This window comes from Anopheles merus, chromosome 3L, assembly GCF_017562075.2.
Source record: "Anopheles merus strain MAF chromosome 3L, AmerM5.1, whole genome shotgun sequence".
Lineage (NCBI taxonomy): Eukaryota > Metazoa > Arthropoda > Insecta > Diptera > Culicidae > Anopheles > Anopheles merus.
Genome location: NC_054085.1, coordinates 2,095,330 through 2,118,660, shown reverse-complemented (window position 1 = coordinate 2,118,660; position 23,331 = coordinate 2,095,330). Strand labels below are relative to the sequence as shown.

Below are 23,331 nucleotides of genomic sequence, written 5' to 3'. Positions count from 1 at the left end.
CTCATTGCCTTTGCTTCATCCGCTAGTGATTCTTCAAGATCATCACACTTTCGCGCTCTGAACGTTTGGCAGCGTAGCAGTGTCCAATAAATATTTTGACAGCAAGCTGCTGCAATCGGCTTGCGATGACCTTCTTTTCTTGGGCAACGATTGTCAATGGCAGTAACAAAAAAGAAAATATTTGTTTTAAAAAAAACCAGACAAAACACAATTGAAAACATTCGGTAATGCCTATCGACGCTACGACAGTGACCGCGGGCGAATGCTAGTGGGCCCTTGGGTTCAACCAAAAGGGGGGAGACTTGAGCAATTTTATTGAAGTAGAATCAATTGACTTCCAATCGACCGATCGATGAAACTAAGGTTCAGCAAGCAAGCGTCGTTCAAATTGCTTACGGTATCCATATATATGAGTAGAACGTAGTAGAAGAAATGTCATTTCAATAATGCTTCAAACAGAATTCCATGCGACGGATCGAACGAAAAGCCACCACCAATATTACCGAGCATAATATTGTTCCTTCCCTAACGACGGTGTTATGAGCAGAGAATCGAGTGTAAAGATAGTTGATAAACCATATTGCATATTGCCTCATTCCGTTTTGCGGAATTCTTCTACTATCAGGCAAATCATGAACATGTTGCCATTTCTTCGTTTATCGCTGAATCTTGCAACAGCTTAAGGTGGAGTGAGTGTCGCACAGCAGCAGCATTTGATTTGGGCGGGTGGATTGTAAGCAACAAAGCAGGGAAATCGATACGCAAATGCGATACACGCGTAAGGAAGGCACGATTACCAAACAATCGTTCTTGATGTGTCAGTTGTTTAGCATACCTGGTGTAGTAGACGTCCCACACATATGGTTTTAGTTTCCTATTCCGTTTAGCCTACAGCAATTCATTCGAGAGTAATGTAATATGTATACAAGAAGCTTTACAGTCGTTTCCCTCCCTACCCTCATGTTCGAAAGGTGCTATGAGTGCCGGCCGGGGACTGTCGACAGTCGTCGTGTGTGCCGGTCACTACTGACGCATTCACAATCGGGCATAGAATTTGGATAAAGGCTTACAAGGAAAGAAGAAAAAACTGAATCATGAAAATACAAAATAAACACAACAACTCTTCGAAATGATACCAAGTGTTATAGATATACCCTTGCGGGCATGAAGTACACGATGTTATGTTCATTTTGATTAAAAAAAAAAGTTAATAACCGAACGATCGCGTTGGAACGATCGGTAGATTTGACACAGTGCGACATTAATTTGTTCACGCATCCGTGGGCATAAGCTAACACACTTCGCGTGAGGTGCAAATTTTTACAGTTCGCTGTTGATAGAGCTGCGGTAGGTCGAAAAATTGCTTACATTTCATTTTTTTACCACTTTCAAGTTCAGCTTGGAGACAAAATCAGTCTATCACTCGTAAAAAAAAGCTGTGACCAGCAATAACGACATTTTGTTGGATGCTGTGCTGAAAAATATCGTATTATTATGTAGAATTACTTATTGCCCCAGTGCTAGACCTTAACGATTCTCGTTGTCGTGTGTTCGCGTGACAAACCAGTAGACATAGATAAAGATTCTTTAAAGTATTGCCTCAAATTGATACAAGCTACGGAAGCTGCCACGGGGTCGACTGTTTAAATATGTGTATTCTCTTTCAGCTCGACATTCTTTGCCCTGTTCTGTTTATTTTAGTTCTCCATCATTTTCAATATTTTCTACCACATAGATTTGCTTTTTTAACACCACCACAACGTTATTGGTGGGGAGGGAGTGTGTGTTTTCTTGGTGTTCGTTGTTCTTTTTTTTGGTACATTGTAGTCTAATTTTTCCTCGCTTAGCGCATCACACAACCTCCGTGCGCGACTACGCTCAGTCAGACAAATAAACCTATCGACGTACACAGTCGTGGCTGGCCTCCCCATACGTGACGGGAACGTGCCGCAATGGAGAAAATAGGAACACCCCGTGGCTGCGAGATGAAGTGTGCGATGATTGACATAGCGTGAAAATATTGAACGAAGCGTTTTTCATGCCTTTTTTTATCCCGGTCGAACGGAGAGCGAAAAAAAAGATTTCGCCACTTTTCTTAACCACACACACACTCACACCATACGAGTCGCAGGCAGCCGGATGACAAGAAATTAGTACCAGACGTAGCGAAATTATTCGCACCCAGAGGGGGTACGGCGTTGCGTCTAGGCAACTGGGCACGCCATAGCGAAGAAGGGTAGAAAAATGCTCCAGTGTAACGACAGATGGTAATTAATAATAATTTCAGACTTTTCAACACTAATTTTGTGAAGGTACTGGATAAAATAAGGCAGTTGTTTGCAAATAGTCACCAGACGCATGCCCATATCCTGTGTGAAAATGGTTTGAACGTTGGTTGGTGTCGACGTTTTACGTTTACTATTGGTAGAAAGGTACATGTGAATAAGGTCCAATGGGTAAGGTGTCCCGTTGACGTAAGTTGAAAAAAAAAACATTTTAGTTCATCAATCTTTCCTTTCTTCGTTCTGCTAAAGACACTCTGTTTGACTTTCGTAAGGCAAAGAAAACAGACCTCAGCAGTAAAGTAGTGCAAATCTGCTGCAAAAACCTCTCATCGATTGTGAAACATGCAGCAGTTGTTTACTGTGGGATACGCCTATAGGCAAACATTGACATTGTGTCCGAGGTGCATGTGGTACGCTTGTTTGCCGACATTGATATAGCTTTCTTAAGTGCGCGCGCTGCTGTTTGCCGGAAAGAAGCTGCTCAGTGGTGTGGCGCGAGCGAGAGACCACCGGAAGGATGGCAAATAGTGAATGTACGTGATAAGGAAATCCCAAGCTGCACACTTTACGATCAAGATGTGCTTAAAAGACCGTCTATACTACCCGTATTAATGATCGTATATCGGCACACAATAGCACCCAACGGCAAAGACAGATATATTCGTATCAACATCATGCCGGTGACAGGGACAGACAACGATTTGCATTTGTCGTCCGATGTACCCACAATCCGAGTGTTTCGTTTCGAAACCCAGATACATCGCGGAAATGCGACCATCACGCGGAAAGATTTGAAAGAAAACGCATCTCACCAATAGGCAAATAGTGCAAGGCAAAAGCACCGATATGGAGAAATCATGCGTGATAGGACCGTTTTGTAGTGTGGTATGGGAGGTGCATGAAGATAAATAACAAGTGAAAATTGTTTGGGGAACTGCTAAATAAACACTATTAAGATCTTAATTTTCACTGCACCAATCAATAACAAACACCGGGCACAGCAGTCAGTATTAGTGCAGCGCTCTTCGCCCTGACCGGAGGCACTGCTCCGCAGGAACTCGAAGATGTTACGTTTCGACGATACGCGACGTCTGCTGTCGCCGGAAATCGAAGACTTCATGCAGCGGATGTAAAACTCTAGGGGCCCTCGATAGCGAAGCCAAAGATGCGGCTTTTGCCTTGCTGTAATCTATTTACAAATTGGAAAAACATGATCGACGCTCCCGCTCGCTTTTGCAGGAAATCGGATGCTGTCAGCCAGCATGGCGTTTGGTAAACATCTCATCACCATCATCATCATCGTTCACGATTCTATACTCCCCACTGCTGTTAACGGAACCAGCGACATAAATGTTGAAAGAAATCTCACAACATTCTTGGCACAGCTTATCGGGAGTGTATGACATGAGAACGAGCGTGCTGGAGTATGATTGACGTTTTCGGGTGGACGGTGGATAAAATCCTGCATTCAAAGTTGTTTGAACATTGAAAAGTGGTACGTAATAAGCCACATGACAATGTAAACTGTCACTTTCGCTTTGACTACACATTAAACAGGAACGCATTATGGGTGCGGTGCAAATTCAAGCATCGACAGCTAGAAGGGTGCCCTCATCTGGGTGTCATGTGTCCTGTTTGGAACTGCCTCCAGTCAGGTTATTTTTCCGGCCCATATGGTACGATTCCCCAGAACGTAACCCTCGATTAATGGATCAATGCGAGAGCGTTTCGTTTGACGTTGTCATATTGACTTACACTAATGGGCAATCGCAGGGAATGACACCATCTCCATCACATCGTACTGAAATTCCACGGAACGTCGTTAAGATTCTTCCCGTAATTTACTGCAAAGTTATATAAAAGCATAAGATAGAAAATATTTGAAAATCTCGAAATGATTTTTAGCATATCGTTTTAAAGTTAGGCTTTTGAACAATGCACGTTAAAATGAATCAATGTTGGAAAAATTATCGTTAGTGTCAGGCGGCCGTAGTCATTATAAATTAGTTTACTTTTGGTGCTAGGAGCACCTAGGCCGTAAACCAGATCAGACGATGTTTTAATGAAAAGTACGCGAAACGTATCTGGCAATGGAACTAGTTTCAGGTTCGGTTATTCTTCGTGCATTAATTAAACCTTTTTTAAGCAATTCAATGCTTAATAAAATCCCTTTTATCAATACGGCAAAGCTGTTCCTCCTGAAAAAAAAATCCCACTTACGATTCCAATCGATTTCTTCTCCCATATGCCTTGTGCAATATAATATTGCAAGCCTTATGGTATAGAATAACGCGTGCACACTGTGTACGAAGAAACTACTACACCTTGATGGTGTTTTCCATTGGTTTTGGTTTTTCGGGTGTAAAACGGCTGTGGCTTGAACACCGTGGAGGGTAATTTATTCTAACATGACTTGATTTCAACCACAACTTCATATTGTTTCCCCACAGACTGATAGCATCGCCGCGGCTCGATTGCGTACGAGCGTCATTCTTACCGCAATCTTTTCCTTCACGCCATCCTTCGCCACAACAAGATTCCAGGAAAATTCCCGTAGGGGCGCGCGCAAAAGCAAACAAACCTTCGGAGTTGCAAACCGGAGCAAGTAAAATAAATAAATTTTAATTATTTATGACAATTTATTTATACATGCACTCGCGACGGACTCCCGTGCTTTGCGTTTGCCCATTGCCTTTCTCTTTAGCTTTTTCATATTTTCTCTCTTATTTTGAGACGTTTCGAGACGAGAACGTGCATTCCGCCAAGTTTTCCTTGTCGGTATTGTGGTCTTTCCTATTGCAACGGGCCTACCCAATGATGAAGGCGCACACGTTGCCTCGTTTAATACACGAGAGCATGGGAAGACACGCGAAGGTTGCGTTACTGGTTGGCCTTTTTTGCCATCTGAAGCTCGGCCATTTTTGTCATCGTGCGCTGCTCCGGTTAAGTTGATATTTTGCATTTTTAATATACCTTTTACTTGGAACATGCTGATGATGATGAGTGGAGAGCTTGTCTGCCTCTTCGTCAAATGGGAAAAAAGAAGTGAATTGTATCAGTTTATACGAGACGAGAGCAGGAAACAGTAGTACGATCAGAAAACACACGGAGCAGAAGCTGTTCAGTAACACTCACTTTATGCATGACTTGGAGGTGATGTACATATTATTTATTTATTTAAAAAGTTTCATTTTGTTCTCATTATACATTATGGTAGATTCTGCTTTTCAAATTTGGTAGCATTAGTAATCTGATATATTTAGATATTTTGTTATCGAAAATAATGTACTGTATATTCTTGAATTTCTTTTATGCATGTGTTTATGTTTAAGTGTCAAGTGTTAAGCATGTGTATATGTATTTTAGCAAAAAAGTTGTAGCAATAAGTTAATATAAGAATGGTTTCTTTACCTAATAGACTTTCTTGCAGGATCTTCGTAGATATTGATAGAATTGACCAAAGCTAATAAAATAATGCAACATCTGGCAGGATGTTACGATACGAAAAACGAAACGAGTGCAGGACTGCGGTGTGTGGTAAGACAGTTTAATTTACGATCACAACCACGCGTATATCATATCCGTGTGGGACGACGCGAACACACGCTACTCTAACCGGCCACCAACATTGGCGGTCATATTAAATGTCCACCCAGGCTTAATACTCTTTCAGTTAATGCACGACGGTATCGTAGCATGTAACGGAAGTCAACAGACATACTATTCAACCTTTTGGCAGCAATGGCGCAAAACAAAGTTTGCACGTTTCTGGGTTCATCGTCGACCAAACATTGGCGTATTTATTTCACTAGTTTGGCAGAGATGAATAGTTCAGCAAGCGTACCTGTGAAAAAGGCTACCAGGGGAGACAATGAAAGAAGTCGAATCACAGAGAAGGAGAGAAGTGGAGCAAAATGGGTATGAAAAAGATTAATTAGTTTGATGTCACATAAATAAGTGTCTCAGAGAGGAAAGCTTGCGTCTTTTAGACACAGATGGGTTGGGAAGTGTAATTGAATTTGAAAATGTAACACAACGAATAATTCTAGTCGGATTTCATGGTGAATCATGGAGAATCTGAATGTGAAAATAAGATCCATACAAAAATACAAGCGAGGGATTCCTTTACGCATTGGTACATTTTGCAGGAAACGTGTAGTACAAACAAAAGGTTGTTTTGATGAAAAATAGGGGTTTACATATACATTTAACTAATGCCGAACACTACATAAAACATATTGTATCATTAAACGACAATGGAAAAAAACGAGCAAGTTTATTCCGCATGCGCTATCAAGAATATCAAGAATCAAGGCTATCAAGAATAAGCACTGACAGGAAAAGTTCATTTCCGTAGTCTTCAAATTATGATCCAATCAATCTCCCTACATCAAATTTCCTTACATTCAAATTGATTTTGTTCAGGAAAGCAGCACACAATTTTGCCTTCATTCAAATCAATCAATTTTTTAAAGGTTTGGGAACAGTTTCAACCAAAAGCGAGAGCATAGCAAACAGCAACGTTAATTATAATCGTATCGTCGTTTCAAAACATTTGTCAGAAAGAATATTCTACAAATTGTAGTACAGGTCTTTTATTTGAAAATTTTCATAAGACAGTCGTGAAAAGCGCTTGACAGTCAGAATATTTTTCTTTAAAAATACTCCTGTCCCTTTCCGTCGATGAAACCGGATTTGGTGCGCTAGTCGCACCATTCCTTCAGTCCGAGGGTGGGACAGGGATTTCTTTATCCTTTTTTTCCCTCCATTTTATGTATCAATGCATCAACGTTGTTGTTTTTTTAATGAACTTTGTACATAACTTTAAAAGCTTAGTACAGCAAAACTTTGGTGCGGAGTTTTCCCACTTTTTAACTCTAGTTTTTTTTCTTGGACTTCGGTAAGCCCAAACGATCAAAGAGACAAACTTTTTCGATTACTCTACCACTTTTTTTTTGCTGCATGTCTGTACACAATTCGTTGATCCACCACTTATCTTCCAGGTACAATTTGGTGGAATATCAGATTATTTGACTTCCAACAATATCTGTAGCACAGCAAAAGAAAGGCTGAAGGAGTTTGCGTTGCCAAGCTGATTGTTTGCAGATTAGACTTGATTGGTGTGGTGGTAGGTAGTCACCACTAGGTAAGTTCCCTAGGAAAAATCCACTTCGCATGAAACAGTTTAGAAGTGGCTCGACCCAGAATTTCATTTTCAAAGCAACAAAAACGGAGACAACGTTTTTGAATGAAACAGCGACTTAAATGAAATATTTATTTAAACACTGGGCGAACATTATGTTCATACTTTCAGGCAGTTTTTCGCTTTTCCAAGCAATGCAGATGTATTGATAGGGCACAAGAATAAAACATTCGAGTTTCGCTTTGCTAACAAGCAGAGAGGGTTTGGGGTTACCGGTGTCCTTAATTTATACACAACTTACACAGCGCGAGAAACATGCAACCGTCGCCTTCTGGGGCGAGGACGAACATGGTATATTATTCTTATTTTCTGCGATCCCTGAAATTCGATAGCTCACAGCTTGGGCGTCGAGCGTTAATGATCGGAGCCGCAGCAACTCACGCTCTACGAAAGCTAACGAGTCGGCGTCCACAACTCAAGAATCCAGGCAGACGAACGAACGAGGAAAGCAACCCAACAAACGTGGTTAATTAACGTGGTAACGAAGCGTCAGCGCTCACCAACCGTAACCATGTCGCCAAAAACGCCAGATTCGTGTGACAACTTGAACAGAAAATGTAGTCGATTGGGATTCTTACCATTCGCTTGGATGAAGCATTGCCTTTACATTTCCCCATAAGAGAGCACTCTGCTAGTTTTGCCGTCGCCTCTTGTATCTACCACATCCATTCACAGTGACTATCCTAAGAAATCGAGCACCGGCGTTCATGTTAGAACCGTAGAAACAACACTCATGTCGCAGAATCCCAGCGGGTGTGCTTCCGGGTAAAAGCGAAAGACCGGTCATACGATGGCCCAATGGTACGAAAAGGTAAGGCAACAGAACCCTGCCAAACTGGACACTGACGCCCAACACAGACGGCTTAGCCAACGACAACTTTCCGTCTGCTTGTCGCCGTGTTGCCGCAGAATAGCTATTATCAACATTTTACAATCACAAAGCTTGGCTAGAGAATGTCCCCAAGCAGATTACAACGCGTTAATCGAAGTCCAATACTTACGCCACTACGTAGGTGCAAGTTACCAACGGACAGAGAAATATGACATCTTGGAGCCGACGGCATTCTTCGGGGGTGCGGTGGATGGTAATGCTTAACCGTTCAATCTAACTGGCCAGGGGTTTGTACTTGTTAGTGACAAACGGACCGAAATCATGTTTCTGTTTAGATTTAAAAATTTTACCTCCTCATCGTTACAGTAGCTGAGGTGTGGGCGTTGATGCACAATACATGGCTCGTCTGCAGCGATAGGATGAGTTTGGTGTAGGTCGGCGTGTACTGCAATAGAACCAGTGAGCAGAATATAATGCACTGCAAATCAACATGGCACGAAAAATACGCCTCGTTTGTCAAGCCACCCTCATTCCAGCATTTAGAGTGTACCACAACCATGGTACTACATGGTGGTAATCACGAGTTCACGAAATGCTTGTAAGGTTGCCTTTCAACAAAATGAGAAAAGGTAGAAGATACTCGATGAGTCTAACTCTCTATAACCACGCCATTGCAAGATATACCTGGTTGTCATCGATCCGCAGAAGATGCAACCGAGTAGATAAGGGTTTCGGGAAGCCGTTTCTCAATATTGCACCGTCGTCTGGGGTTGACTATACTCGCAGCACAGTCTCTGGCTCCTGCATTCGTGACAGCATCCCACGTGCACCACCACACCACCCCGTAATGCAGTGTAAAATCAACAAAGCGCATCGATGTTAAAAAAAGGACTCTTCCAACCACCAACCAGATGTTGTTGCCCGCTAAGATGCACACACTAACCGATTCTTTTGGGAAAGGCGAAGAAAAAGGTAGCCAGTAACCAATTCTGGGACAGTCCCACGCAAGTCTCGGGGTCGTGGATGCAATTGATCTTTTTCCTTTTCTTTGCTTGTGGTGGCGTGCTGTTTACACGGAGCGATATTTCTGCCTCCACACCATATAGCATCACGGATCTGCTTTACGTTCGACCTTCGCGCCAGTCTTTCCATCTCTCTCTCTCTCTCTCTCTCTCTCTCTCTCTCTCTCTCTCTCTCTCTCTCTTTCTCTCTCTCTCTCTCTTTCTCTCTCTCCCTCTTTCTCTCTCTCTCTATTTCTTCCTCTCGGCTGCCGGTGTCTCCCGCCATCGTCCTCAACGGATCGGATCAGATTTCCAAAAAATGTTGGTTCGCCCGCTGGTTTGTGTTGCTGGCCAACGCTGTTTCCTGGAACAATCTCCCTTGCAGTGTTGGCCATGCTTTTTAATGGCGGTGCTTCTTTCCGATTCCTTATGATCGTATCAGAATACAAGAATTTCAAAAACGATATTTTCTACAATTTATATCCTTCGTTTCATCATAACATGTCGCATTCGGTCAAATTCATGGCGTAGGAAGTGAAAATTAAAACCTTCGAGGTAAGCCATATATTTCTTCCATTCATGGCATTAAATGGTTTCGACTATTTTCAAGTTCTTCAATTTCAAATTCCAACATAACGATTCATAGCAAATGTAATTGGAACGCGGTAAACAGGTGAGAGAAATTCCGAAGGGATGGTCTGCATTCTGTGCAATGAATTTTGAATGTTACGATAAGCCCAATGACTAAGGATGAACAATCACTCATACTAAACGCTATCACCGATCTGGACCACATCGTATGGAGGAATGCGACCGACCCCAGCTTACAGCATTGTAAAAAAACAAGTTGCATAGTGGGTGTATTTAGCGACCGACACGATGAAAACATGCACGAATAAGAATATTTAATCAAAACAAAACAAATCTGACACTACTGAGAACAGCATGGGATATTGTGGACTGGCGGACTGGTGCGCCACTGTTGCTGTTGTGGGAAACAAAGCATAAAAAATCATGAAAAGAAACCTGTACACGTAAGCAGCTCGCTCCACTGTGGCTGAAGAAGAATGCCAACGAGGCGCGTCTTGTGCGCTTCTTTCCACTTGTGTTTTATGCTGGGCTGGTGGTTCGCCGCTCTTGACGTTCCCTTGTTGACGTCGCGCCATCGCCCTGATCGGGACGCTTAGTTAAACAACTTGAACGTACACGCACAGCGGGAGGGCTCCGTGGTCTTGTGGTTCTTCTGCTGTGGCGCGACGCTACGAGGCGAAAGACACCGGGGTCCCGGGTCCGAAGCCGGACCGGGACGCGCCGGACATACTAAACCGAGAAGGGATTCCTCGGCGAGAAACAAATCTCCGATGAACGGCACGACACCGCCCGTCTTTGCACTGTTTATGCTCATGTTGGGCTGGCTGCCTGGAGAGACGAACAACGTTGAACACGGGATGTGAGAGATGTGTTTGGTCTGATGTCTGTCTTTCAAACACGACACGCTGCTTGTTGTACATTGCAGCATACGTTCGCGCCACACCGTTCCGGACAAGTCTTTGCCTTTCGTCTTTCCTCCGTCAATAGTGCTGGCGATAGAGTCTACGAGGAAACGTTTAAAGGATATCTGATTTCATTTCGTTCCCGGTAAGGCTTCTCTCTGGACCGTTGAACGGTGAGGCTGGCCAAGCGGGGGAATTTGGTGGTGTGTTTATTTTATTTATTTTACCGGACCTTACGCAGGGAAGCTGATGACCGGGGGGCAGAGCCTGTGCACTCGATGGGGTTCATCCGCGGGCAAGGGTTCAGCGACAAATAAGTGTTTGGGATTACAATCGAGGCGTCGTCAGTCCGGTCATATCCGGTGGATTCCACATCGTAGCGTATGCATCCATGGAACCCAGAGAGAAAGTGTATGTCCTTTTTCTACCTGTGATCGTGGTGTAGGTATGTTTTACGCCAGGGCAGAACGAAAAGTCATACATGTACCACCACTACTACTGATACGACCATGCCATATGATGGGTGAAAATTCATTAACCCAGACTAGGCCTGACACGACTTCACATGCAACACACGACTCTTGTGGTGCGTTGTAGACACCCTCCAGTTGGAAGACGGACCAAGGTTTCAACAGTATGTAGCAATGTGTGTGTGTGAGTGCCTACCTGGCAGCAGCTTCAAATTGGTATGCATCATTCAGCCTCGTTTAACTTCGCTTGCCCTCAGGGAGTCCCGCAGCGGACTGGACGGACAAGTTTACGGAGTTTTTACCCCCTGTCGGACATCCTTGCCGTCCGGGAGATGCCTGGTTTGTGTTTTACTATTCCTTTCGCACGCTGTACGTGTTTCCATTGCGTTTCCACTCCCGCACCCCGCCCGAGACCGAGTTTACGAGCGTGCAATCAGCACCTTGTAAAGCTTTGGTTAAATGTAAACCTTCATGCTCAGGTGTGCGTGTACAGTACAGACTGCAAGATTTATCTGCTTTGAAAACGTTATGTCTTTTACATTGTAGTGTGCTGCTTTCTTTGTTCTTCATGCTGTCTTTCTCTTACTTCGTTGAATCGTAGTAGCCACTTATCCTCTGACCATCTTGGTTTGGTATGATAAATGTCATCCATTTATTAGCTCCATTGTCAGTACCGTTTGCAACGGATCGATGAATGTGGAGACACTGCTGTCGCATTCAAATCTTGCATTGGTCAAGTAAAATATTATGACAGTCAACGCTACTCCGACCCAAACCAATTCAACGAGCGATTGGGTCGATTGATTTTTAGATTGCGCTCCAATGGAATGAAAAATGGCCCATGGATTGGTTGAATTCTCAAAAACAAAAACATTTAATAAAAAAAAAACACACGCATGGCAAACAGCAATCCGTTGTATGTGTGCGTGTTGGTGTGCTGCGAGTCTAAATCCAGCCATTCGAGAAACTACCCACCATTATCCAAGCTACTAGAGGCAGAGATCGGGCAGGCAAGGTCGGGTAAGTTATTCTCTTCACAGTTGATTTGATGCTAATTTTTCATCGAACGAGGTTGGTTGGTAGCGCGGTCGAGCGAAGGAAGCAGCTGCTTGCTGGCAAGAGACGCCCGGCGCGAGATGAAGACGCGGCCAATTCCAGCCTTGGAAATGACAGCACGATCTGGCGAGAAAAAGTAACGTAAAGCGCACGGGAAGCACGGGAGCGCGCTCGAGAAGAGGATTATCGGAGAAGCGTTGGCATTGCCGGGAAGGGAATGAGTAATGCAAACATTACACGTCGTTTGTTTTAGCATTTTCGTTGGCACCCGGCAGAACTAAGCTGAGGAGCGTAACGATAAAGCAACAGAGCGAAATCCGCCCGCCCAGTCCGCCAGCAATGAGACGCAGCACGGCGACTGCGGACGACGTGGGCTCGATCATGAGCATCATCAGCTACATCATCAGCATAAACAAGCCTCCCCCCCGCTCCTACTACCAAACGAGCATCGTCGTACTGCTGCCGTATGCACGGACTCACGCTGTCGCTCGTTCGCACCACGGACGCGCTGCTGCCGCTGCCACCACCGCGCGCGTTGTGACGCGGAACGGTTTGCGCTATGGCTTCACGATATGCGCAACCAAATCTCGTACGCCAACCCCGACACTACCACGGATCGGAAGAACTGTGGGCATATGCGAGCAGGGGAGCTTGCTGGTTGTGCGCTCAATCGAGCTTGGCCTGGCGGGAGATAAAATTGGAGTGAGAAATGATTGCACGGTGGACGACGCGCACCGTGGTGTGTGGCTTTTTCCTGTGGGGCTGTGTGTTTGCATGAAAGCATGCATAAACAAAACACGCGAAAACGCCGTCATGGCCTGACTGCGTTGAAAAGAATCGTTAGCGAGAGTCGAGGTTTGGCTTATGTTGCATGCATGTTTTTTTTTAAATATCTTTTTGTTTTGTATATCGCAGATTCGGTCTACAACGATGATCACCATCAATCTACGTGTGATGTGGCTCCGAGGTTACGATGTGATGAATTCAATTAGATGCTATGTCTAATCTAATGATCAATAATACAGATTCAGTATAAGCATTCGTACTGATTTGCGCGATCAAAACAAAACATGTGGTATATATATATATATATATATATATATATATATATATATATATATATATATATATATATATATATATATATATATATGCATATGTATATACATATGTATATGTATATGTATATATATGTATATATATATATATATATATATATATATATATATATATATATATATATATATATATATATTTTTTTTTTTTTTTATTACCAATCCGATGTTGCTGTAAGACAACTGGAATTCCTAGTTTCGCTTGCGTTTTTGTTTTGTTAAGTAGTCACAGTTTAGAAGTTCCGCTAAAGAAAAGTAGAAATTTTCCTATGTATATATTTTTCTATTGTATAATCGATCCAAGTTAGTTATTTTCTTGGGTAACTAGATGCAAAAATGACTGAAACTTGCCCGTTTCAGACTGCTGGTTCACCCCGAGCCAACTGGATTCTCGTTGAGCATTGACTGTTGAAAGAAACCCCTTTTACGCCCATCAACGCCAAATATGCACCTTGCACCAATTGGTAGGCGGTGCCAGTACAATTTTATGCAAGTGCAGCTTCCACCCAGGCAGCGACCGCTCAACGTCGTATGCGCAGCGCACTAGCCACGAGTGGAACCACTTGAGCTTAAAGGATCGCTAAAAGAACTGAACAGAACATGGATGGAAATCGGCAAATAATTTACGGTTTTTTTGCTTCCTCTTTCTTGTGCACGCACTCTTCCCATTCCGCGACCTCTCGCGTTTCCGTTTCGAATGTTTCCCCCCGGCGATTTATGCTCCGAACTGAATTGAACAATTTGCGGGACGAAGAAACAAGACGTGAAAATAAAACGAAACGCCACGAAACGGGATGAGGTGATGATAAGCATTTGTGCATGTGCTCGCGCGTGTGGGTATACGTCGTGTAATTATTGTTTTCATTTGCGATGCTTGTTTGGAAGCAAAGCAAACATCCCAAAAAGTAAAGTCCCAAATGACGTGTGTATTGTTGATGAAAATGGAACTAAATGCGCTTAGCCACAACATCTGCACTGCTCTCTTGAGTTGGATAGGAAACTGTCTTAACCCTAACAAGAAGTCACACAATTTTATAACAAAATGTAGCAAAGTTTAACAGCTTTGCGGTGTGTAATCATTCATACTGAAATGATGATTCAACTTGAATGCCGTTTGAAACGTGTTCCTCGTTCAGAATCCTATTTAACCCCGTTCGACGGCGCACGACGACCTCCCCGTGACTGTAAAAAACAAAGAGGGTGCAGCCAACGATATGAGCACGCAAAATACACACGGCGCGTGAAAAGCACAAAATCAATATTTAACTAACTCGCGTATTAAAGATAACAATAAACTCGGCAAATAATTACCGCTGGGCTTCCGAATAATTGCCTAAATGATCAGCGCTGAATCGCTGATGGCGTGACCGGAGGAACTAAGAGTAGGAAGAGTTTTACGTTTTCGGGGTGCGTCGGTTCAAGAATGCTTAAACCGTTTCTTCTTTTCGTTTGGTACACCTTTTACGAGCATACAAGCCTCCGCCGTTGGATACGAGGGAAGCCGAGCATCGAAGCGCTACACCACGGGATCGTCGGATTGGCGTGTGTGTGTATTGTTCGAATTGGCTGGCATGTTTTGTGTGAAGTCACCTCCTAGGAGCTCTCGTTCATAAGGAAAACAAACAAATCAGGGAACTTTAACTTACAGCACCGCAGCAGCAAACCGTATCTCGCGGCACCCTGCCCCGATCAAATCCGGGCGAATCAGTAGCTTCGCTTACACCGACGGTAAGCGTTCAGTTCCTCTTTACCGGCCGTGGAATGCAACAGAAATCATTTGTCTGCTTCTTTTGCGTACTACCCTTATCATCGTGTCAAGCTCCCATGAGCGGATTCCACCACAATCTTGTTTGCGTTTCCCCAGCTCATCCATGAACGCGGAGAAATGGCCTCAGGGGAAGTCATTACGAGCGGACTCTCGATGATGTTTTGGTGAGTCTTTCAGGTGATAGTTCACTTGGAAACAATTCGCTCCGTATGCAAATGCGGTGTGGAAAATGCGTGGAAAATACAATTCCATCTCCGGTACGCAATCTTCCTTAGCACGCTACAATAGTGAGTATTGAATGCGTCAAAAAGTAAAAGCGCCACCGTTGTGCTTTCCGTGCTGAACTTTCTAAATAAGTTTATTAAACAGTGAACAAACTAAGGATGATTTGATAAAGATTGAGATTGAAACAGAACTAGAGAAGTACATTGCTTCATTAAAGTAGCAAACATAAAAATGCAACGAAGAATCGTTCATTGATATTACATGCTGCTCTCCTTTTCCGGATAGTCAAACTTTTAAGCCATCCTTCAGGGTCGGCGAGGGAACGTTATGGGTAATCGGCAGCTCTTTGAAATGATTTGCACAGTGGATTTTACGATTTCGAGTGATAGTGATATTTTACAAATATATGAAACCGTAAATCTCGTCTAATAATTTTACAAATTGCATAGTAAAATGCATGAAAAATAATTAAAAATCTAAATCAAAAGTATAAACAATGGCCACCTTAGCTTAAACTTCGGATATCATAATGATATGCTCGAGATTGATCGCAGGGCAAAATACGTATACTTCACTAACGCGTCATCGCGCCCTTCCCTGTTGTCTTCGAGTGCATTTGTGTTATTTATTCTCCTGCTGATCATACTACCCAGGGCAGTTTGCTGGACGCGGGCAGCATAAATGCCACGACAGAAAAGCAGCATAAAGTTCGCCAACTTCTGCTGTCTTCTACCAATAACGGCAGAGAAGCGCAGCGCATGGTGTGGTGGATTGGTGAGCGGAAAAACAAACAAAAGCAACAGAATTGAAGAAAATTTATGATATCAGCAACTGTAGATCTTCGCGTGAGCCGTTTCGCCGAAACGGTGGGGATGGATTCGGTTGTCAGTGATGGCGAATCTTGCCCTTGGCTGACCAACACGTCCTCCCGATACGATTTCTTCCAACCGCTTTCCAACTGACCTATCCACGATCGCGCTGAAGATTCGAGCCAACGGATTGAAAAGTACATGCAGTATACATACAAAAATTCAATTTGGTGCTAAGTACACTTGTTTGCACATTTTGTTTTAAAATAAGAAAATCGAGCATACGCATGCGTACGTGAATCTTGGCTTGGTCTTGATTTCACGCTTTTTCTCTCAGAACCTATCAATCCGTGTCGCTGATCTCTTCATGGTTGTTAAGAGTTAGGCGATCAAGGTGCCACCGGAACAGAAACTGTGCTCGAGCCCACGTTCTACGGACACTGCGTTGAAGTAGTGAAGAAGAATGGCTTGTTTGCATTTTTGAGCACCGAGTCAAGTCTGTTCTCCGTTCCTTCTTCTGTGGCGTTCTTGCGAAACCAGAAGCGGAGCAGATTTGGCTGAATAGCCGCATAAAGGATGGTCGTGTCGTGGATAATCTGCTAATGAGCTGAAAGTCCCCCACTGAAAGGTATACATTATAGAAGGGCGTTGATCGCATAAAACTGTGTGCGTTCTCATTTCGATTGCTATCCCTTGCGAAAGTATCGTACAATTGGGTTGGATTTGATGTTGTGTCTCTACCGTGCATGAACACATAATGATTAATTTACTATACGATAAACTAACAGAATGCCGTGAGCTATGTTTTATTTGTTTGTTTACAGCATAGCTTAGCAATGCACATAACTTTCAAACCCTTACTTACTTACTCAAGAGAGTTTAGTGGCGTTTTTCAGTATGTATGACTTTAGACCTTCAGATACATCGAGAGATAGTAAGTAACGCATTATAAAACTATTTTGCAACAGCTAACAATGTGAATCCTCGGCTCGCTCAACTTTGAAACACATGACTATAAAATCTTCACGATCAACTTTAAATAATACACGTCTAACAAAGCCTTACCTTTTAAAGCAGTAGATTCAATGTTTGTGTGTTCATCATAGAACGTAGGCGTTTAAAGGCAGTCGATCTTGATTCAAATGTACGAGTAGCTAGACGACGATTGCTTCATCCTGTTCATTGCACCACTCGCTACAGTTGAGTGACTTTTCCGGAAACTAAATAAAAAAAGATAGAAAACATCGCAAAATGAGACCAACCAGTTAAGTACATACACATGCGCAGCGTAAAAAGGGTTGAAAAATTAGTCCAGCTCATTAGAACTGTAAATTTGTGCTCGTTAAATTTCCGTTTCGTCAAGTAGCTGAAACGCTTCGAACGTTGTTAGTGATTGTGAGTGACTGGGCTGACGCAGTAATGTTATAGAAAAGCATGGATGCTGACGCTGTGTTGCGTCCAGCCCAAATGTTACACGTAGTCCCACCCAGTGCGCTTGCCACGGGCGGGCGGGTGGCGCACAGCACAGCTTTTTCTCTTTTAATTCCACCGTTTCCACGACGTTTAGGCCAAAAAATGGGGACTGAAACAATAACAAATAAACTTCCCCCAACAGTACAACCGTTTTTCGGTTCGCTTGCTCGGTTAACTGTGATGAATTTATTCGTCAGGTTTAGTGAATCAACAATCGACTAGCTTCATTTTTCCTTGGACCTTGGTCGTAGTGCAATCTGACGATCACGATCGTTTTTCATCAACAGAAAACTGCGGCCACAGTTTTGATGCCACCAATCTTGGCCTTTTTTTACAGGGCTGGCGACTCTTCCGACACCCTATTGTGTGTGTGTCTTGGGATTTGATGTTGCTAAGAAAATGGAATTTTCATTTTAAACTTTTCTCACATTTATTTTCTCTTCTCCGTGGTCTTCCAATCTTCTTGTGTGCCTTCTTTTTGCAGTGCATATTTTTCTACTGAGATATACAATTTTCCTATATATATATATATATTTTTTTACAAACACATTCCTTTTGCTGAACGATTAATTCCCTCGACAGCAGGGAGAAAATTTTACGGGCATGATTTAAGGGTGCGACCAGACCAATGGTGCATATCTATTTTTAACAACGGGTTTGATTCGAATAACAGCCAACTGGTAGATTGTGGCCGTGGTCAACTCAATGATTATTTTTCAACGTTGATGCTCCCCAAAAGTTATGGTTTACTATTGCCCCGTAGCTAAGCAAGTGCTGGGGTTGGGAGAAGATAATTTGTCAATGTAAGCATAGATAATAAATATATATGTTAAAAAAATATGAAACAAAACAAAATGAAACAAACAAACAAAGGTTATTGGATTCTTACCAGGCAGACCAGTGTAGAACGAATCGGAATCATCAATTTGGTTGTTTCGAGGTTATTACATTGTATCAAGTTCCAAGCGATTAAATCAATCAAATCAAACCCAAAATTATATTAGACAAAATAAATAAAATATTCCTTTCTCGTTGTCAAGAGTTGTAAATGCATTATTAGACTATTGGACAACCTAGTATACTACATACGGAGAATTTAACTACGTCCGTTCTTTACATGAGTCACTAATCGACCACCCTATGGATGGATACCGTCCCTAAAAACAGTAAAATGCACCATGAACCAAAAGTTTTCTCACAACTTATTGGTTCTTTCAACGTGTTAAGGCACAATGCTTGCCAATCAATCATTCAGTAGGCATCACAAGTTTGCAAACTAGCGCACGTTTGAAATTCGAATGTAAATATAAAGAATTTAAATTAACTACTAGTTGGAAACAAAAGCGTCGAAAAGTACAGGCGCATGGTTGCTGAACCCAACCAAAAGAACATTTCGTGCGTTGTTTGTAGTGGATATTGATTGAGCACGATTGGAGAGGATTGAGTAAAAACCGAATTCAAACATACCAATCATGCAAAAAAAAATCTAACAGAGGTGATGTCAACCTGGTTGCTTATAAATCCACATTTGCAAATCAATCGAAATCATTATCCGGTTGAAGGTGTGAGAAGAGGAATGATGTTTAGAAATACCGCATTTCGTTGAAGCCATAAAAGACATGACCGTTTTATAGCTTCTTCATATTGGCGACAGTCGTGATTTGTTCGTTGATGAAGAAAGGTATAACAAACAAAAGTAAAAAGCCTAACACCCTATTTTCTGTCGCTGATTATTTGAAAGCATGGCGTTTCGAAACCACACAGCATGCACAACAAACATCTCTCTTTTGCATGATTCAGTGAACATTTTTATGCACCAAGTGTAGTGCCATGCTCTATTTCTTGCTTTATCCTAGGTTCATGGTTAAATTAGGGCTAGAGTGCACCGAACAGTGTACTTCTAGTCTGCAGTTTTCTACAACGATCCGCAGAACTTCTACTCCAATCGCGTTTCTCGTTCTTATGGGTGCACAAATGCTTCCTCCGACACCCTTTCTTTTGAATATTCATGCTGATGTTGATTGCAATGCGGCGCAAAACCACCGCCCGTACATCGCTGCGGTCTGATCGAAAACCGTAAATTCATCATCATCATCCCCAGGAACACCCCAGGTTGCGCCAACAATATAGGAACATTTTCTGACACTCGAACTAGTGTTTTTGTTTTGTTTTTGGTTGTTTGACTCCAATATTCATTCTTTAGAAAGCACTGTAGTGAGAATGCAAAACAACCTCAGTATTGAGCGTAGTACGTGTATATAGATAGAGCTTTTTCGTTAATTTTCCCCATGCCATCCAAGGCACAAGGCATACAAGGCATACAAGGCATACATTTTCGATAGGTCCAACGGTCGCATGATATGGCCGGCTAGAGTTCAAAGAGCTCATTTGCATTTCAACAAGAGGGGAATCACGGTGACAGAGGAGTGATTTGCATCCTGTTTGTTAAGTAAGAGTTAAAAACATGCTTTCACTTGCCAATCTACACCATTAGAGGATTGTTTTTTCATCATATTTTCATTTCATTTTAGACACAATTTAATTGGATTTTTTTTCTATGTAGACACATTTTTCTGTCTTTAAGCTATGCATTTTTAAAAAAAGATTTTTTTCTTGAAATATTTCTTGGTTAATGGATGTGTACTGTAATAACTATTCCACGCTAGGTTTAAGGGTTCCCTTTGTAACATCTGTAAAGCGTTGAACAACCGTCAGCTTTATAAAGCCGTTAGCAAGATTGCTAATGAGCATAGAATATTTCAGTAAAATAAACTAGTCTGCTGCAGAATCTGCCTTAGCGAGACGCTTTTAGCCATTCTATAAGAGAACACTGGAAGTAGTTCAGCATTTACATTTACGTAGCCGTATCGGTCTATGAATTAAAGATGCTATCCAGAATGGACTTGGATCATAAAGTTATTTACGAAATACCATTCAATAAATCGATAAAAGTTCGCGCGTATAAAGCTTCCCCCACATCTTTCCAAGTGGTTTGCGGTTATTGGTTTTTCGTTGCTTCTGCTGATCGAGAAATAGCGCTCTGTTCGATCCGTGTAGAAGACGTACGAGTGTCTTTAGAACTCGCCTAAAGAAGCCAGTAGCGTCCGTCCAAACACACACTTCAGGTTTTGATTTCCGGTGCAGCTTTGTGCGCGGATGTAGCATAAACTCTTCCTCAGCAAAAGTACACAGCAAACGTTTTTTCACTAGATGCACATACACGCACATTCGTTCGTTCGCCCGTTTGGGGAAAATATCTCGGAAAATCCCACCCCACCAATATCACTCACGGGTACGCCGCTGCCGGACGCTGTTGTTTTGCATTGCTTCAGAGTGTGTTTTTGCTTTGTTGACATTACGCCGAAGCGAACACGACTACATACACAGTGGCATTTTCTTTTAGGTGTTTCTTTTCTATCGCACACACTAACCGGTTGCCCATGGGCGTGTACCCATCTCGCTCGCACTCACGTCTCACGCGGGCCACTTGGGAGCCATTATTCTTTCTTTAGGAGCGAGAGCAAAAGCAACCATCATTTTATTCACTTGCTCATTTCGCTTGCTTGGATCTTGGATGATGGTTTTTATTCTTCTGTTTCGTTATGTACTCCCACAAAGGTTGTGATGAGACGTGCCCACACTAGCTTTTCCGTTTCACCGAATTAGTTTTCACAGATCAAAAATGTAAAATGGAAAATTCTACCACCCGTCACTCACCTACAACATCACGCGCGTACTTTTCGCTCGATTGTGGCTTTCGTATGCCGTACACACACCGATCAGCGCACTCTCAAACATTCTCGAACTGCTAACAATTTACGTTCAATCGCCCTGGTTTCACCTGGCACTAATATTCACTGGCAACGCAAAACGCAAAACGAATGGTTGGTTGTATGCCGCACTTGCACTGCACTGTGAAACGAAGTTCGGAAAGGATTCGAAACATCACACCTGGAGAAACACACTTTTTCACTTCATTTGTTCAGAAGTTGGGCGCCGTGAACTCGAGCGCAGCACCGTCACTCTGCACGCGACCGAAGTTGAGATTGAAGTGCGAGAGTGAAGAAAAAGTGCGTGAGCATGAGCGATTTTTGCGTTGGTGTGCGTATCGTCGGGCGCGCGTTGAATGAGTGAAACAAAGCATGTGCCAGAGAAAACGAGAACGAAGCGCAGTTTCGAGACGAGCGCGAGAGCTAAATGAGAGAGAGAGAGAGAAAAGAAGAGCAAAACCGTACAGTTGAACAAGGTTGTGTGCGTTTCAGCAGGTATATGCGCTGGCCGTAGGCAGGGTTGGTGAAACATTTAGTTTCAATTTAAGGTGTAAACATTTTAAGAAATTAGAAAAGCGACGATTTATTCTTCATTAAACATTTTTGATTATTTATATTCTTTTTTTACATGGTATGTTTCAAAGTGTATTTGAATTGAAAAAATGTTTAAAATCCCTGGCCTCTAGCCCTGCTTAATTTGTGCATGTGCATTCTCAATGTGTTTAGTAAAACAATGTATTGTCTATCTTTCTTCCTCGAACGTAGTCCGCCTACCCGATCCATCTGTTGTCTTTTTACTTATGTGCATCTATTGCATCTAAGGGGGATGAAATCAATGAACGAAATCGGAAAGCATGCTATGAGCATTTGTAATTTGAAAATTCAAATAAATCATACGTACATGGTGAACATTTTCACTGATAAAGCTTATTACACACAGTTATTCAATCAAATTATTGATATTGATCATAATTAAGAATAAGAATTATTGATTGAAATCATAATTATTTATTTCACAAGTAAATGATGAACATGTATAGTAATAATATCTAGATACACATACACATAAAAGGTTATGTTTCATTTGTGAACTTAACGTACATATCGTCCATGTGGAGCATTGATGGATGGTTATTTGCTAGGTTTGGTTATTTTATATCTTCTTCGACACGTATATCCGTCAAGTGCACTAGGGTACCTATCGTTGATTAAAAACTATGTGTACGTGTAAACAGACGATCCCTCCATTGCCATTTTGAAAACAACCCTAAGTACAATCATCTTCATAAGTTTGCGGTGTCCTGCAACGGTCCTCTGCCCTGCGCGTTTGCTCAACCATCAACGGATCTAATGCGCTAGCTGTTGCGGCTAGCCAAACATACAAGAATCGCAACAACTTTCCTTTAAAGAGAAATAATTTTCGCTGCATGCACACCGTCGTGCACGGCACAGCGTACAAATAGAGAAGATGCCCGGCCCGACTGGTTAAAGCATTTCGCAGCCATGTGATGTATTGCTCCGTCTGTCTGGCTCGGGTGTTTCCATCCTTTTAGTAGATAAATAGTGGTACCTTATGGTACCTGGAAACTGGGAAAGATAAAGTTGGTAGCGCAAGACATGTTGCAGTTATGTGATGATGCAAGTGAGTAAACGGAAAGAGGTGTGGATGACACATAGACATAGAGGACACGCAGAGGGAAGACATTTTGCACTTTTTAAGGCACCGAAACAGTGAAGGTTAGTGATGGTCAATTGCTATACATTCATGGTGCTATTAATATGAAACATAACGGCAGTAAGTATATTGAATGGTATATACTCCTACATATGA

The 23,331-nt window shown here is 42.5% G+C and overlaps 1 protein-coding gene across 8 annotated transcripts in view; it reads right to left on the bottom strand.

Moving 5' to 3' along the window:
* Positions 1 to 23,331, bottom strand: part of LOC121598396 (frizzled-2) — a 59,873-nt gene that overhangs the window by 10,655 nt on the left and 25,887 nt on the right. Inside the window, exons 2-4 of one of the 8 annotated variants that reach the window (XM_041925180.1) lie at positions 21,448 to 21,923; positions 17,323 to 17,477; positions 8,671 to 8,765 (exon numbers count right to left, since the gene is read on the bottom strand). The gene's annotated coding sequence lies outside the window, so the exon portion shown is untranslated. The other 7 variants (XM_041925179.1, XM_041925182.1, XM_041925183.1 and 4 more) reach the window with 7 other exon arrangements.